The sequence below is a fragment of the Mus pahari genome, chromosome 5 (genome assembly GCF_900095145.1).
Source record: "Mus pahari chromosome 5, PAHARI_EIJ_v1.1, whole genome shotgun sequence".
Taxonomy (NCBI): Eukaryota; Metazoa; Chordata; class Mammalia; order Rodentia; family Muridae; genus Mus; species Mus pahari.
In genome coordinates, this window is record NC_034594.1 from 59,665,027 (window position 1) to 59,680,346 (window position 15,320).

At 38.3% G+C, this 15,320-nt stretch overlaps 1 pseudogene; it reads right to left on the reverse strand.

Annotated features, from left to right (window-relative positions):
* Positions 1-10,300: 10,300 nt before the first annotated feature.
* Positions 10,301-15,320, reverse strand: part of LOC110321953 — a 43,227-nt pseudogene continuing 38,207 nt past the window's right edge.

The following is a 15,320-nucleotide window of genomic DNA, read 5'->3' on the forward strand; positions in this document are numbered from 1 at the left end:
TGGTCCTTCCTTCTGTCTCAACTCCAAACTTCAGCTCAGTGGTTAAGAGCACTGACTGCTCTTCCAGAGTTCCTGAGTTCAATTCCCAGCAACCACATGATGGCTCACAACCATCTGTACTATGATCTGATGCCCTCTTCTGGTGTGTCTGAAGCCAGCTACTGTGTACTCATACAGTTTATATATTTTTATTAATTATTTTATTTGTTTACATTTCAAATGTCTCCCTCCATGAATCCCCCACCTCTTTGTCTCTAAGAGGGTGCTCCCTCACCCACCTACCTACTCCAACCTTACCCTTCTATAGGACATCAAGCCTCCACAGAACCAAGTGCTTCCCCTCTCACTGATTACAGATGAGGCAGTCATCTGCAACATATGTAGCAGGAGCCATGGCCATATACTCTTTGGTTGGTGATTTAGTCCCTGGGAGCTCTGAGGGGTCCGGTTAATTGACACTGTTGTTCTTCCTATGGGGTTGCAATCCCCTTCAGCTCCTTCAGTCCTTCAAATAAGGGCTTCATGAATTTTTGCAGGCAAATTGATGGAACTAGAAAATATCATCCTGAGTGAGATAGCATAGACCCAAAAGGACATCCATGGTATGTACTCACTGATAAGTGACTATTAGCCCCAAAGTTCAGAATACCCACGATTCAACTAACAGACCACATGAAGCTTAACAAAAAGGAAGGCCAAAGTGTGAATGTTTCTATCCCACTTAGGAGGGGGAACAAAATAACCATAAGAGGCAGAAGGAGGGAGGGACCTGGGGGGAGAAGGGAGGGGGAGGGGAAATGAGGGCAGGATCAGGTATAAGAAGAAACATACATATACAATAAAATACAAACAAATTTACCCACATTTATTTTTTTCCAACCCCTTGATATCCATCAACACATTCTTCTCCTAATTCCAAGTCTTCTTTCTGTGTGACAAATGACTAAGTTCGATGAGTGCTGTCCATATCAGTTCTAAATTGACAATTTTGATTGTGAAACTTTTCCTGTGATGACATGATCCCTCCAGATCCTAATAGCAGTGACATCTGATATTCTAATACCCCTCCCTAACTCTTCCCCTTCCTCATAGTAAATGACTCCTTAGGTGCTTGGGCAATAGTGTACCTAAAACTCTTCCTCATAGTTAGAGAGAGGACTGAAGGAGTTGAAAAGTTTTGCCACCCTATAGGTAGAACAATTATATCAACCAACCAGACCCCCCAGAGCTCCCAGGGACTAGGCCATTGACCAAAGAGTACACATGGCTCCAGCTGCATATGTAGCAGAGGATGGCCTTGTCAGGCATCAGTGGGAAGAGAGAGCCTTGGTCCTATGAAGTCTATAGATGCCCCAGTGTAGGGGAATTGAGGGTGGTGGTGGGGAATGTGTGGGTGGGTGGAAGAACACCCTAGTAGAAGCAGGGGAAGGGAGGATGGGATAGGGGATTTCCAGGAGGGAGGAAGACTGGGAAAGTGGATAACATTTGAAATGTAAATAAAGAAACTATCCAATTTTTTAAAAAAGCTGTCTCATGATTGGTAGGTGCCAGTCATCTCTTATATTCAACACAAGCAGAATAAAGTCACATCGTTTCAAAGGAGTGCTCGCCTTGACAACCTCACAGAGGCTGAAAGAAACTGTTGAAGACACTATGTGCTTTGAATACAGAACCCAGATGACCTGAGCTGGTTCTGATTTGGAAGCCTTCTCCCTGAGTACCAGGGAGAAAATCCAAGTGAGAGAAGTAACCAAGAGTCCTATCTACCTAAGACATCTATGAACCACATCAACCACCAGCATGTCAGGATAATTCCAAATGTGCAGTAGTGGCAAACATACTTTGGCAGTAACCAACAGCTCTTCAATTGGATTCAAGGCATGCACAACATGAAGTACTGAACACCTAACAAACTACCTGCAACTAGGAAAAGCATGGATCTTTCAGGTGAACCTACAGCTCCCCACTTTCCTAAACTGCATGACCCCTAACTATATTTTAAATATTTCTCCTTACACCCACAGGTAAGGGTAGGTCTCAACCCTCATCAAATGAAATTTTTTTTGTACAAAGGCCATTACAGAAAACCACCAAGGATCAAAATACAGAGAACAAGGGAATCTGTTGTAGAGAGTCATAATGGATATATTTAAAACATGATTTCTGCATATAAGGCTCCAGGATTATAGCAGGATTGAGGGAAGAAGGATTGTAAGACCCAGAGCAGAAAGTAAACTGCAAAATTGTGTCTCCCAGAATTGTTCAAGAGGTTACAGTTACAAAGTCCCATCAACATGACTGTTTAAACAAGACCTGAACAAGTTCAGCACCAGCTGACATGTGAACACAGAAGGGGAAATGCTTGTGGATCCTTAACCCTAGACCAAGAAGTATGGGCAACAGTGACGTGCTAAGAGCAGAACAAATGGTCTTCCCCAGGGAAGGAGACCCCAAGTTTGTTATCCAATACTAAGCTGTGGTCAGTTCTGAGATCACATATATACAGGTATCATTGTACAGACAGAGCTGTTGTATTTATGTGATATATATATATATATATATATATATATATATATATATATGTGTGTGTGTGTGTGTGTGTATTAGGAGATATATACGCATATGTACATAGTATAATAATTTAAAAAGAAGTCAGGAATTTGAGAAAGGTGGAACAATATTGTGCATAAATTGGAAAGATGAAAGGGAATGGTAAATAATTTAATTATAATAATTTCAAAAGTAAAAACATTATACAAAAAGATCACAAATAAAATGAGGGTGTGGTCTTCCTTTTCAGAGTCCTGCTCTAGTCTGTCTGAAGTATCTGTGAGTTGCTTTGAATCTTGAGGATAGCATTATATCTACTGACTTCTTGGTAATTAGATGCAATAAGACACCTTTCTCTTCATCACAGAATGACCACATAAGCTATAGAGTCATAGAAGGATGATTTTCTAGGAGAAAAATGAACTATCTCACTTATGTCATTGTTATTAAGGAGATGTGGTTACAATAGCCATACATGTACCCTAAACAGTACAGAACCCAAAGAATCTTGTGTGTACCACATTTAGAAAACATGATAAGCATGTTGCAAAAGCTTTATGAACCAAGTGGCATTACGTGGGGTAGCATCGACATTAAAATATTGATTTCCCTACATAACTCAGTCTGTTTGAACACATAAAATATTTGTTCCAGCATTTCCAGAATACTCTTCAATAATTCATTAATATCCTGTTGTTTATTTGGGCTCATAGTAATTATTTCTGCAAAGCAGTGCTAACAGAAACCCAAAGAAGTTCAAATAGCAACATTGTAAATATGAATTATAATCTCAAAATTGAGGTCGACAATCTAGGTGGTATGTGTAAAATTTCCTGAGGCAGCAGTGACACCTGAGTCCTAACACCTGTTTTCTATGCTTAATGACTACATGTACTGAACTAAGAAAAGAAAAAACACTCTCATTCTAAACTCCAAGTGAATGTATATTCACGTGTTCTAAAAGCATTGCTTGGTTTAATAAGATCTTACTGTCTATAATGGTGATGATTATAACAGTAATCCTCTTTGGTACTGAAGTATTCTTATGAAAGTTTGATGAATAGTTGACATTTGCTCAGTCAGCCTTTTCCTTTTTGCTTTTCATTTACTTGTCTTTCCAATATTAAACCTTCCATGTGGGTGTTTTTCTGTTTTGTTTTGATTTGACTTAATCTTCTTCAAATACCTTCTCACCATCTCCATTTCAGATAACTGCATTCTTGTATTTTTTTTTCTAATATCCAGATATGACCCCTTTCTCCACTATACGTAATGATGCTTTTTCTTCATTTTTTTCCCTGAAGTAAGTCAGCCTATACCATACAAAAATGATGTCCCCATCTCAACTTTCTCATGAACCTTGAAGGCAAGACTTGATCAATGTCTGTTCCTTTCTCAGAGGCTGCTTCTCTCCTGCCCTGTTGCCTATTTGCCCTTGGTCCTTATGCTTGTGAATAAAGTCTGAGAGCCTTGCTTCAAAAAGTAGGTGGAGAGGCCAGGCTCTCTTAATCCTCCCTTTCTAGAAGCTTGCTTCTCTCACCAAACAGATTAAGTCATTATCAGTTGTAAAGCTTGTAAGATGGTGGAGACACACATGTGTGCCAATGGCTAGCTAGATTTGAGAAGACAGGAAAAAATTTGCTTTAACACACCAAAGATAGTTTTGGTATCCAAAAATATAACTTTTGGTCTCCCCAGATAGTATGTCACAAAATTCATGCTTAAGACTTATTTGGAATGATAGCTTACTTGGAAATACATATTCTTTCGCAAATGCATTCAGAGATCTTGAGATGAAATCACCCTGTGTTTAGAATTTGTTGAAAATCTTGATAACAAGCAGGTATCCTTCTAGGAAGATGAATCACATAAAAAACCATCTAGTCCCAGTAAGTTGTCATACACAGTTATGTGCCAAGATAGGCAGATATTGTAGAGATGCATCTAGGACCTAAGGAAAGGTAAGGACTAAGGAAGCTACCAGAAACTTGAAGGGCAATTCCTTCTAAAACAAGCTAGGATTCATCTTCACATGGTCCAAAAATTTAGAATAGACTCAGCAAGATGAAATACATAATCTTCATCTGTTCTATCATCTTCTAGCAAGACAGTTCCATGTCAAGGGTCAGTGAAAGGGTAAACAATATTGTAGATTTTTAAGCGTCATCACAAAGCACATGTCCAAGCACTAAAGCAAATCAGCTGCCCAAGATTACCATACAAAAACACTACTCAAGAACAGAGTTAGAAGGAGGTGTGAAAACTGAATTCGATCTCAAAAAAAAAAAAAAGCTACCATTTTATGTCTGATTTCATATTTTCTACCTGCAAAGACCTATTTCATATTCAAAGCATTTGTTCATATATCTGAAAAAAAAAGTTAAGTCAACTCAACAATACATTCATTGTTTAATGGTATTGTATTCTGGGAAAAGAAGGCAAATTACCCTATCTAATTGCCTCATCAGTGTGATAGCTAGACCTACAGACAAATGAACTAATAATATATCCTAGGGAGAGTCTATGGAATGTTCTTAATAGGCTCTCTCTGATTATGTATTGTTTATCATTAATTAACACACAATCCACGCATTTATAAAGTTTGGATTCCTAGAAAATGCCATGTGTAAAATGGATGTGTTTCATAAACCAAATGATATTCGTAGTGGGAGATATGACTGGCCAGAGACCCTGGGCTACTTGGCTACACAGTTTGTAACTGATGGAGGAAGAATAAAGATGGAAGTCCCTTATGTCCCAGCATCCAATTCCTACCCAACTCCTTAGAACTTCTCTAATACTTGGGGATTTTTTGCAAGATACTCTTGATTGCCTATATCAGCAAGGATAAATTCCACGAGAGATCCTGGATCTGTGTCAATAGCATTTGACAATCCTGGTTTTGATGTTGTTGGCTTTTTTGTTTTGTTGTTTGTATTTGCACAATTTATGCAGTTAAATAGAATGTGAGTCACATTTTAAGATGCTGTGAAACATAATCTCCTGTATTCTACTCTTGAAATTATTATAAAATCTAAGTGATTCATTCCATTTGGATGAATGTTGTGTATTTGAATAATAACTGCCATGGAGACTACAGTTTACTCCAAAGAAGAAGCATACCATATGGTTGCTCATGCCTGTAAATCCCAAAACTTGGGAGGCTGAGAGAGTGGGACCATGACAAGTTTGTGGCCTTATAAGTTGAGATTCCCTGCCAATCTCCCCTATAGAAGTAGACAGACCTGTCTCAAAAAGATCAACTCAAGTAACACACACATACATTCTTTCCACTGGAATTTATTTAGTTTCTCGACTATGCCAGTCATGGCTCATGGGTCTAAACAAAGTACTAATACAGAGGAATGCCCACCTACAACCCACTATGTAAATATTTATAGAACATAATGAATATAACCCTCATTATATACAACTTCTTATGTGTGTGTTATGTGTCAGGTAGATGAAAGATAAGATTAGGAAAAGAGAGGGAGAAGGAGGGAAAAAGAGACAGAGAGATGGAGAGAAGGCAAGGGAGAGATGGAGAGAAGGCAAGGGAGAGATGGAGAGAAGGCAAGGGAGAGATGGAGAGAAGGCAAGGGAGAGATGGAGAGAAGGAGAGAGGGAGAGGGAGAGGGAGAGGGAGTCGGGGGAGTGACAGAAGGACAGAACAAGAATTATGCAGGCATATAGGCCTTCAAATCCCACCCCCAACTATGTACTTCTCCAGCAAGGCTCTCTGTAATGCAAATTCTATAACCTCTCTAAACAATGTGAGGATCTGAGAACCACGTGGTCCATGTGTGAGCTTATGGAAGAATTTCTTATTCAAACTGCCAGAGGTAGCATGTTGTTTCCACGTGAGAGTGGCTTTCTTAATGCAACCAAGCTGTTCTCAGCTAAGATACCACCAGGAACATAAGCTCTAGAGTGATGCCAGTTAACAGGGGAAACCAGGAAAATGACTTCTTTTTCCTGAAGCCACTTCCCCAGATTCTTTTCATGAGACTATTGATGAAAAAATGATGTCATTTTTCACCATTTTCTTCATCATGCTTGTAAAAACCAGACTCCAACTCTCCAACTGAGAGTTAATACAGACCGTAATATTACAGTTTCCATGGAGAGTAAAAACCCTAGGAAAGTACTGTTGTAGAAGAAAGTAAAAGTGAGTTTCCAGGAGTCTCAACCAAGCCACGAGTATAGGATTTTAGGTTGCTAGAAGGCTGTGTAGCCCATAAATTCAGCTTATGTAGATTAGAGTGTCAGTATCTGTATTCAATCAGGTATTTTCAAGTTACCAACTTAACATTTTCTGAGTNGTTATCATCGTTCGGGTACTATTTTACGTCATAGCAAATATCCAACGATAGGAAATTTCATGTCAGAAAAATACTATATTTAACATCATTATGATGGAAATATTAGCATATAGTCAAATAATACAAGAACACATGAATACCAACTCTTGACACCACAGAATACAAAAGCTGGGGAAGTATATGGCACACATGGTGTCACACCCTCAGCTGATGTTCTGCTTACTATAAATGCACACCATTCAGAATTTTTGCTAGATAATTATACATCTTCACACATATGTGTGTATGCACATATTCAAGTAAGCATTTTCAGGGCTAAATTTGTAAGTTTGGGTTAATCAAAAACAGCTTATGGAGTAATATGATGCTATAATTTGTTTCCTCCATAACTATGTTTGGAAGATTTTCCAATATTAGTCTATTTGGTACTGCTTTTCTTTTTTAACTGAACTATGGAAGATTGGTATAGAGAGAATTTCTTGCAAGTAAATGTTTAACATTAACTCATAAGATGTGTATTATAATCACCCACTTAAAATAAATGAAAATATAGCACAGAACTGTGAATGAAAAAAAGTACTCATTTGTAGATCTTGAGAGAAACTTAAGTTGTCCTGTGTTCTGATGTCATATTACTTGTTTATTTCTTTCTTAAATTGTCCTATTTGTCAGTTTAGAAAAAGAAACACTATTACAAAGACACATCTAGGCATAGCCATGTAGGAAAGGTCCTGATCTCCTGTATTTATTTTATTTATTCTGAGTTACCCTAGGAGACATTTCTTGCATGTTCTTGTGTTGACTTAATTTCAAATATGTCTTTAAAATAAATCCAATTTAGCTACAAAGCTTAATCAAGTTTGCTTCACTACCTTGTCTGTGAGACAGCCATTCTTTTGGTCTTTCCACTTGGCATTCACAATGTTGATTACCAATTATTTAGCTGTGCAGAAGTCCCTGTGTTGTCTTGAAATGAGTTATAATCAGTTATAAAAGTTGACATGCGTGTAATTTAACGTCCAAGAACATTAGAGTTCCACAGATTGTTTTCTATTTGTAGTAATGACAGGGACAAGACTAAAGCTTAATTTAGTCCCCAATCTCAATTGTGTCAACCTTTGTTCTCAGATTATATTTCCCCCTTTGTTCTTAAAGATATTAGTGGATAAATACTAAGAAAAAATATTTTGGTTGATGTCTGAGATGATATCTCTATACATGCCTCCAATTTGACCAGTGCCCCTCTTAGGGACCTTACCCAGCCTGCATATGCCAGAAAGTCCTTTTAAGACTCAGGGAGTTTGACAATGGTACATTATTATTTTCATGTCAGAAAAATACCATATTTAACATCATTAGGATGGAAATATTAGCATATAGTCAAGTAATACAAGAACACAGGAATACATACTCTTGACACCACAGAATACAAAAGCTGGGGAAGTATATGGCACACACGGTGTCACATTTAAAGAACAGTGAAGTCTAGATCCAGGGTGTATGCTAAGAAATGCAAAGAGAGTGTTGCTTGACTCCACATGTGTTGTTTGAGTAAAAGAATGACTGTTGTGTCTCACTATGTTAAACTGACTTGTTTTTTTTATTAAGGTCAGTAGTGGCAATGTGGTCTCTTCTCCATGGGGGAGCACATCAGTTTTGAGAATAAGGATAGGAAATGCCCTTTGTTGTATTCCATTATTACTCTCACATTGGAAAGTCAAGCTCCAAATCCCATAGGATCATCTTTCCACACAGGCTACCGTTTCTTCACCCACTGACTTGCTTCACACATACTTATTGTGCAAAAATTTTGTACAACCACTTAGAAGTTAGTATTAATGTCTCCTAACATATGAGGCAACTGAAACTCAAGCATCTCAGTAAGTCAGCTGTCGGCATAACTTATGCAAGTATCATCAACAATGGTACTCCTGTCTTTAAAGGAACAGCATACAGATGTTGTAGGGCTGAGTGGAATATACAGTTGTGTCAAAACTACTCCATTGGTGTAGTGCAAAGGCAACTGCATATAATATTTAATCATTTGATGTGCTATGTTTCAGTAGAATTTTATCTTTAGCCACCACCCTTTTAATGGCGGTGTAAACTTTCAGTACCAATATTCTTATTTTAAGTGTAAAAAAAAAAAGTCAAGAGTGTTTGGAAATCATGGGCATGTAAGAGGGTTATGTTGGATTTGGCCTGGGAATTATATATTTCTAACTCCCAGGATAGTGCATAGTGTATTGGATTTAATAATGGAATTGTGAGTGTTTTGGGACCATTGAATTGTGAGGTGTCAGTGTTTCACATCCTTGTGGGGAGAGATCACTGTGCCATATAAAATTGTTCATGACTCTTACCAATTTCTCAAGGGCATGGTCAATGGATGGCTGCATCTTGCCTATCCCCTCAATGAGGTAATTGCCTTGTGAAATTACAGTGATCCAATTTTGCTTTAAGTATAGTGTGTGTGTGTGTGTGTGTGTGTGTGTGTGTTATGAGTTACTAAACATTCTTGTGTGTATATGCATGTATATGTAGGTATGCATGAATCTCTATGCACCCTGTGTAGAGATCATGTTGGTCTTCCTTAATTTCTCTGTCTTATTTCCTGAAACTTAACCTCTCACTGAACATAGAGCTCCTGATACAACTGAGATAAAACTCCAGTGAGCTCCATGAACCTGTCCACCTCAGCGTCTGCAGTTCTGGGATTACAGATTTATACTTCAGAGGAAGTTTTCTCTTACGTGGACGGTGGGAATTAAAAGTCAGGTCCACATACTTGTGGTATAGTCACTTCACTAACTGTGCTGGCTTCCCATCCCCTATATGTCTTTTTTAAGTGGAAAATAATTTTATATAAGATATTCTCATCATGATTTCCCCTCCTTATTTCCACCAAGATCTTCCCAACCTTCCTACCCATCTAACTGAATGCTTTCTGTCTCTCTCACCCTTTAGAAAACAAGCAAGCAAATAAAAAAGAATCAAGCAAGTCACAAATTTAAAAAGCCCAAGATAGAGCAAGTCATAGGACCTATACAGATTTAAGCCAGATAGGGTCCCAGTGCTGAGAGGGGAAATTGAACACTCAAGAACCTATTTCCAATTGACAACCACTTGCATAACATAAACTTCCACTCTCCAATAGTGTCTCACAGGGTATATAAACTGCACATGAGGAAAAACGCATTGGCAGTAGAAGATGGTGTGCATGTGTGCGTACGCACACACATAAACCTCAATGTGATTTTTGTAGACTTTTTGCAGTATGTTTTTTTTTTCTTTAAGAACAAATATTGTGTAGGCTTGATAGAGCCCAATTAAATTTCCTAGTGTATGATTTTACCTCAAGCATACACATGAAAAACCAGTCTCTGAGAAGCAAATGTTTAATGATTCCCTTCTTCCCTCTGGAAAGATTATGTCACATCACTGAAGACAATCTGAAAGTCACACCTGTCCTTTAGCAACAGCTGTCCTTGCTCTTCTGGGGTATATCCTGCAGTAGGCTCAGGAACTGCAGAAAAGACAGCTGATTTGGAAGTAATTGGCACACGCTTGAACAGGTGTTTCAAGGCTTGAAAGCTTCTTATGTTTAAGGTAGAGTTCCATCCACAAGTAATTAAAAACACATACATTTATCTTTTTACTGTTTCCTCGGTCCTATTTTATAAAATAATTTTATTTTTATGTAGATTTATATATCCATATCATTAGATACAAATATAAAAATTTACAATTCTCTGCACTAAGGAAAAATTAAAATCTGGCTTTTCCCCCGTAAAAATCTCTTACCAGAAGAAATAATACTGTTTAGTTTTAATTTGGATATAAATTAACATTGTAGAAATAGAAGTCACAGAAAAATTCAAAGATCTTCATGACTTTTTCATGTGGAATCTATCTGTGAACATGCTTATGATATTTTTTATTTTTTGAAATGATAGCATAATTACATCTTTCCTCCTTCCCTTTCCTCTCTCCAACCCCTCATAGGTGGGCGTCTTGCTCACTCTTAAATTCATAGCCTCTTTTAATTGATTATTTTATTATTGATTTTATGTGTGTGTGTGTATTCTAACTTAAACATTAGAAGCATTCAAGCCTCCAAGCACCTGTTCAAGCTTGTGTCAATTTTGTATATACATATATAGTTATATACATTAATGAATATGCATATATATTCCCAGGTATAAAATTGTCATCTGCTTCATTTACTGTTACTTGTATGTATACGTTTTCAGGCCTGACCATTTGATATTGGATAACCAGCTGGCAGTTCTCCGTATTTTTATTCGCTCTGTCTATGGATGAGGTTTTGAGAGTTACTCCTTCCCTTCCTTGTTAGTACATCTATTGGTATTGTCCCTGTTCAGCTTTTTTGAACAGAGAATATGAAGGGCAATTGTGTTTCCTGGATGTAATTTAAGTTAAAATGTGTTTATTTAAGGTGCTTAGGAATTACATCTGGAATCTTGGAGAAGAGTTAGCCTCCAGATCTATGGCTCTGAGATTTAATTCTAGTGGATATTTGTTTGCTTAGGAATGTCATTTAAACACCATATTATGTGACTTTCGTGTTGACTTTTAGGAGTAGGAAGGTTCATTTTTTTGTTATTCTGACAATTATTTCTCATTATACTTATAACCCTAACCCAAACACATTTTAATCTCAAAGTGAGCAGACGCCAAAAGGGAACATCACTGATAACAATTTATCAGCAGCTTCCACTAGTTTGTATGTACGGTCTTCGTTTCATAATTTTTTTTCAATTTTATTTAATCTTTTTTGTTTACACTCCAGATTTTATCCCCCTTCTGGTCCACCCTCTGACTGTTCCACAACCCATAACTCCTCCTGCCCTCCCCCCCGCCCTATCCATCTCCATGAGGATGTCCCCACTCCCCCACCCCCAACAGATCTCCCCACTCCCTGGGGCCTCCAGACTCTTGGAGGTTANGTGCATCTTCTCTGACTGAACCCAGACCCAGTAGTCCTCTGCTGTGTATATTTTGGCAGCCTCATATCAGCTTGAGTATGCTGTCTGGTTGGTGATCCAGTGTCTGAGAGATCTCAGGAGTCCAGGTTAATTGAGACTACTGGTCCTCTTACTGGGTCTCCCTCCTCCTCAGCTTCTTCAATATTTTCCCTAATTTAACCACAGGGGTCAGCTGTTTCTGTCCATTGGTTGGGTGTAAATATCTCCATCTGACTCAGCTGCTTGTTGGGTCTTTCAGGGCAGCCATGATAGGCTCATTTTTGTGATTGATCCATAGCTTCAGTATAGTGTCAGGTCTTGGTGCCTCCCCTTGAGTTCCATCCCACTTTGGGCCTGTTGCTGGACCTCTTTTTCCTCAGGCTCTTCTCCATCTTTGTCCCTGCAGTTATTTCAGACAGGAACAGTTATGGGTCAGAGTTTTTGACTTAGGGATGGCAACCCCATCCTTGACTTGATGCCCTGTCTTCCTGATGGATGTGGGCTTGACATGTTCCTTCTCCACACTGTACGGCATTTCATCTAAGGTCCCTCCCTTTGATTCCTGAGAGTCTTCCATCTCCCAGAATGGTACATTCTGGAGGGTTCCCCCACCTCCTATCTCCCAAGATTGCCTGTTTCCATTCTTTCTGATGACCCTTTAGTCCTTTTACCCCACTCAATACCTGATCATGGTCCCCTCTTCCCCTCCCTGTCCCCTTTCCTTTTCATGTCCCTCCCCCCTCCTGTGATTGCTTTCTTCTCCCACCCAAGTAGGACTGAGGCATCCTCACATATTTCTATTGGTTCATTTATTATTTTTATCATTACTGCATCTCGAACATGCTACCATTATAGGTACTTGCATATTAATGAAGATGCATTTATTATAATATATTACTGATGGAAATTTTAGAGATATTGGGGAAATAACCATCCATTCATCTTTTTATAGAGGTATCTCTGCAAGCCCTCAGACACACTAGCTTCTCTTTGGATGTTGGCAATTGGATGAAGCCACATACTCTAGCACGGGTGCCAAGTATATAGAAAAAATACAAAACAAATATAAAAATGATTGATTAGGTTATGTTTTAGAATTGATGCATTATGATATAAGATATGAAAATATCATTAAATATTAACGTTAATAATGCTAAGAGAATGTTCATATATATTTGGGAACAGTATTGAGGCTCCAGATTAAATAGAGATGTGGTAGTTTTGGAAGGAAGCAGATCTTTGCAGGGAAAATAGTTCTAGTGAATAATGAGATCAGGAAAACACTTGTATCCTAATGAGAGCTATAGATTGTAAGTATCAGCCTCATCTTTCAACTAAAAAAACCTAAGGGCAAAGAGGTTGGGTACCTAAGATAAGCTGTTCAGGAAAAAATTTGATTAAGATCGGAAGAGGCAAATGGATGATGAAAATTACATATTCCAAATACATTCTTGGGTCCAGTCTTGCCACCTGCTATTTGGCATCTTGCTTAAAAGGTCTACGTCTCAATTCTTACCTAGAATGAGTAGACCAAAAAAATGCCTTCCTCATTAAAGTTACTATCTTAACTCAGGCTTCTGCAACAAAACAAGCAACTTGGGGAGGAGAAGGATGATTTGGATGACACTTACACATTGTAGACCATCATTGAAGGTAAGTGGGATGGGAAGTCAGACAGGACAGAAATCTGGAGGCAGGAACTGATCCTGAGGCCATGGAGAGTGCTGCTTCCTTGCTTACTCTGATGACTTGATTAGCCTACTTTCTTATAGGATTGAGGTCCTCCAGCCCATCAATAGCACAACCCACAATGGTCTGAGCATTTGCACATCAATAACTAATTAAGAAAATGCCCTACAGCTGGACTACAGCTCCATCTCAACTGATGTTGTCAGGTGATTCATTCTTGTCAGATGATTCTAGCTAGTATCAAGTTGACAAAAAAGAAAAAAAGAAAAAAAGAAAGAAAAGCCCTAGGAATATTGACTCCTTGTCCACTTGACACAAAAACACATCCCAGTCAAGTCTTAACCTTTCCTTTCTTCTTCATCCCCAAAGTTACACATTAACATTAACATCACAATATAAAACATTTTATAAACATAAAAATCTCCACAGTCATTACAAATTCAAACACATTAAAATTCAGTCTCTTAAAACAGTTTCTTTTCAAATTCAAAATCACTTAATGTTCAGTCACTCATCTATGGGTTCCTATAAAATAAAAAGTAAGTTAAATATTTCATCAAGAGAGAAGAACCAGGGCACAGTCACAATCCAAGCAAAGCAGAACCAAAACTTGTGTCCAATTATCTTGGGTTTACTCTCAATTTTCTGCCCTTCTTCAATAGACTTCAGTCACTTCCCCAGTTCCACCCACTGTTTCACACACATACAGATTTTCTTCTCGGTTGAGGTTAGCCCCATTTCACACCCACTGCTGTTCTGGGTGGCCAGCCCATATTACTAAAATCTCCAAAATACTGGGTCTTCTGCTACACTTCACTAAGAGCCTCTCCTGTGCTCTCTTCAAGTACTCTACTCTGTAACACAGTGACAAGCTGCACCTGCCCTCCAAAGCTCCTTCATGCCTTTACAATCTATACTACCTTGGCAACTCCTACCTTATCAAGTTTGGATGGAAACAGGAGCTATAACATTAGCTACTTTTTGGAACACAACTTCTGTGACCTGAGGAAACACTTCCTAGAAGACTTCACCTCAATGATGCAGGGCTCATCTTAATCACTTTTCTTCATCCTCAGCTAACAAGAACCACAGATTTTTAACTCAAATGTCCTGGTAGAGTGTATACTTTCCTCTTAGACTTCACAAGCCTGGTCTCCATTATCAGCCCTGTTAACATTCTTATCTCCCCAAATCTTAAAGAATAGCTCACTGAGCTCTCAACATTCAATGGATTTCCTAGCCAAAAACTTTCAAAGTTCTTCCACAATCCTTTTCAGAAGAACATAGGTCTGATACAGTAATACTCATGCCTGGTACCAACTCACTGTAGTTAGGGTTTCTATTACTGTGATGAAAACCCATGACTTAAAACTAGGTTGGTTTATTTGGCTTACACTTTGATCATTATAGTCCATCATTGAAGGAAACCAGGCCAGGAACTCAGATGCAGAGGCTATGGAGTGGTGTTGCTTACTGGCTTGTTCATTATATCTTGCTCTTCGTGTTTATTTTTATATAACTAAGGGTAACCAACCTAGAAATAGCACCATTCAAAATGGGCTGGGCCCTCCCACTTCAATAATTAATTTAAATGCCCTGCAACTACACCTTATAGAGGTACTTTCTCAATTAAAGTTGCCTCCTTTTGGACAACTCCAGTTGATATCAAACTAGCTAGAAGAGTTGCTATAAGGATTGTATTGATTGACACTAATCAAATGCTCATAACAGTACCTGACATTTAAGAAGCATCATATTAGTGTTTTCAAAT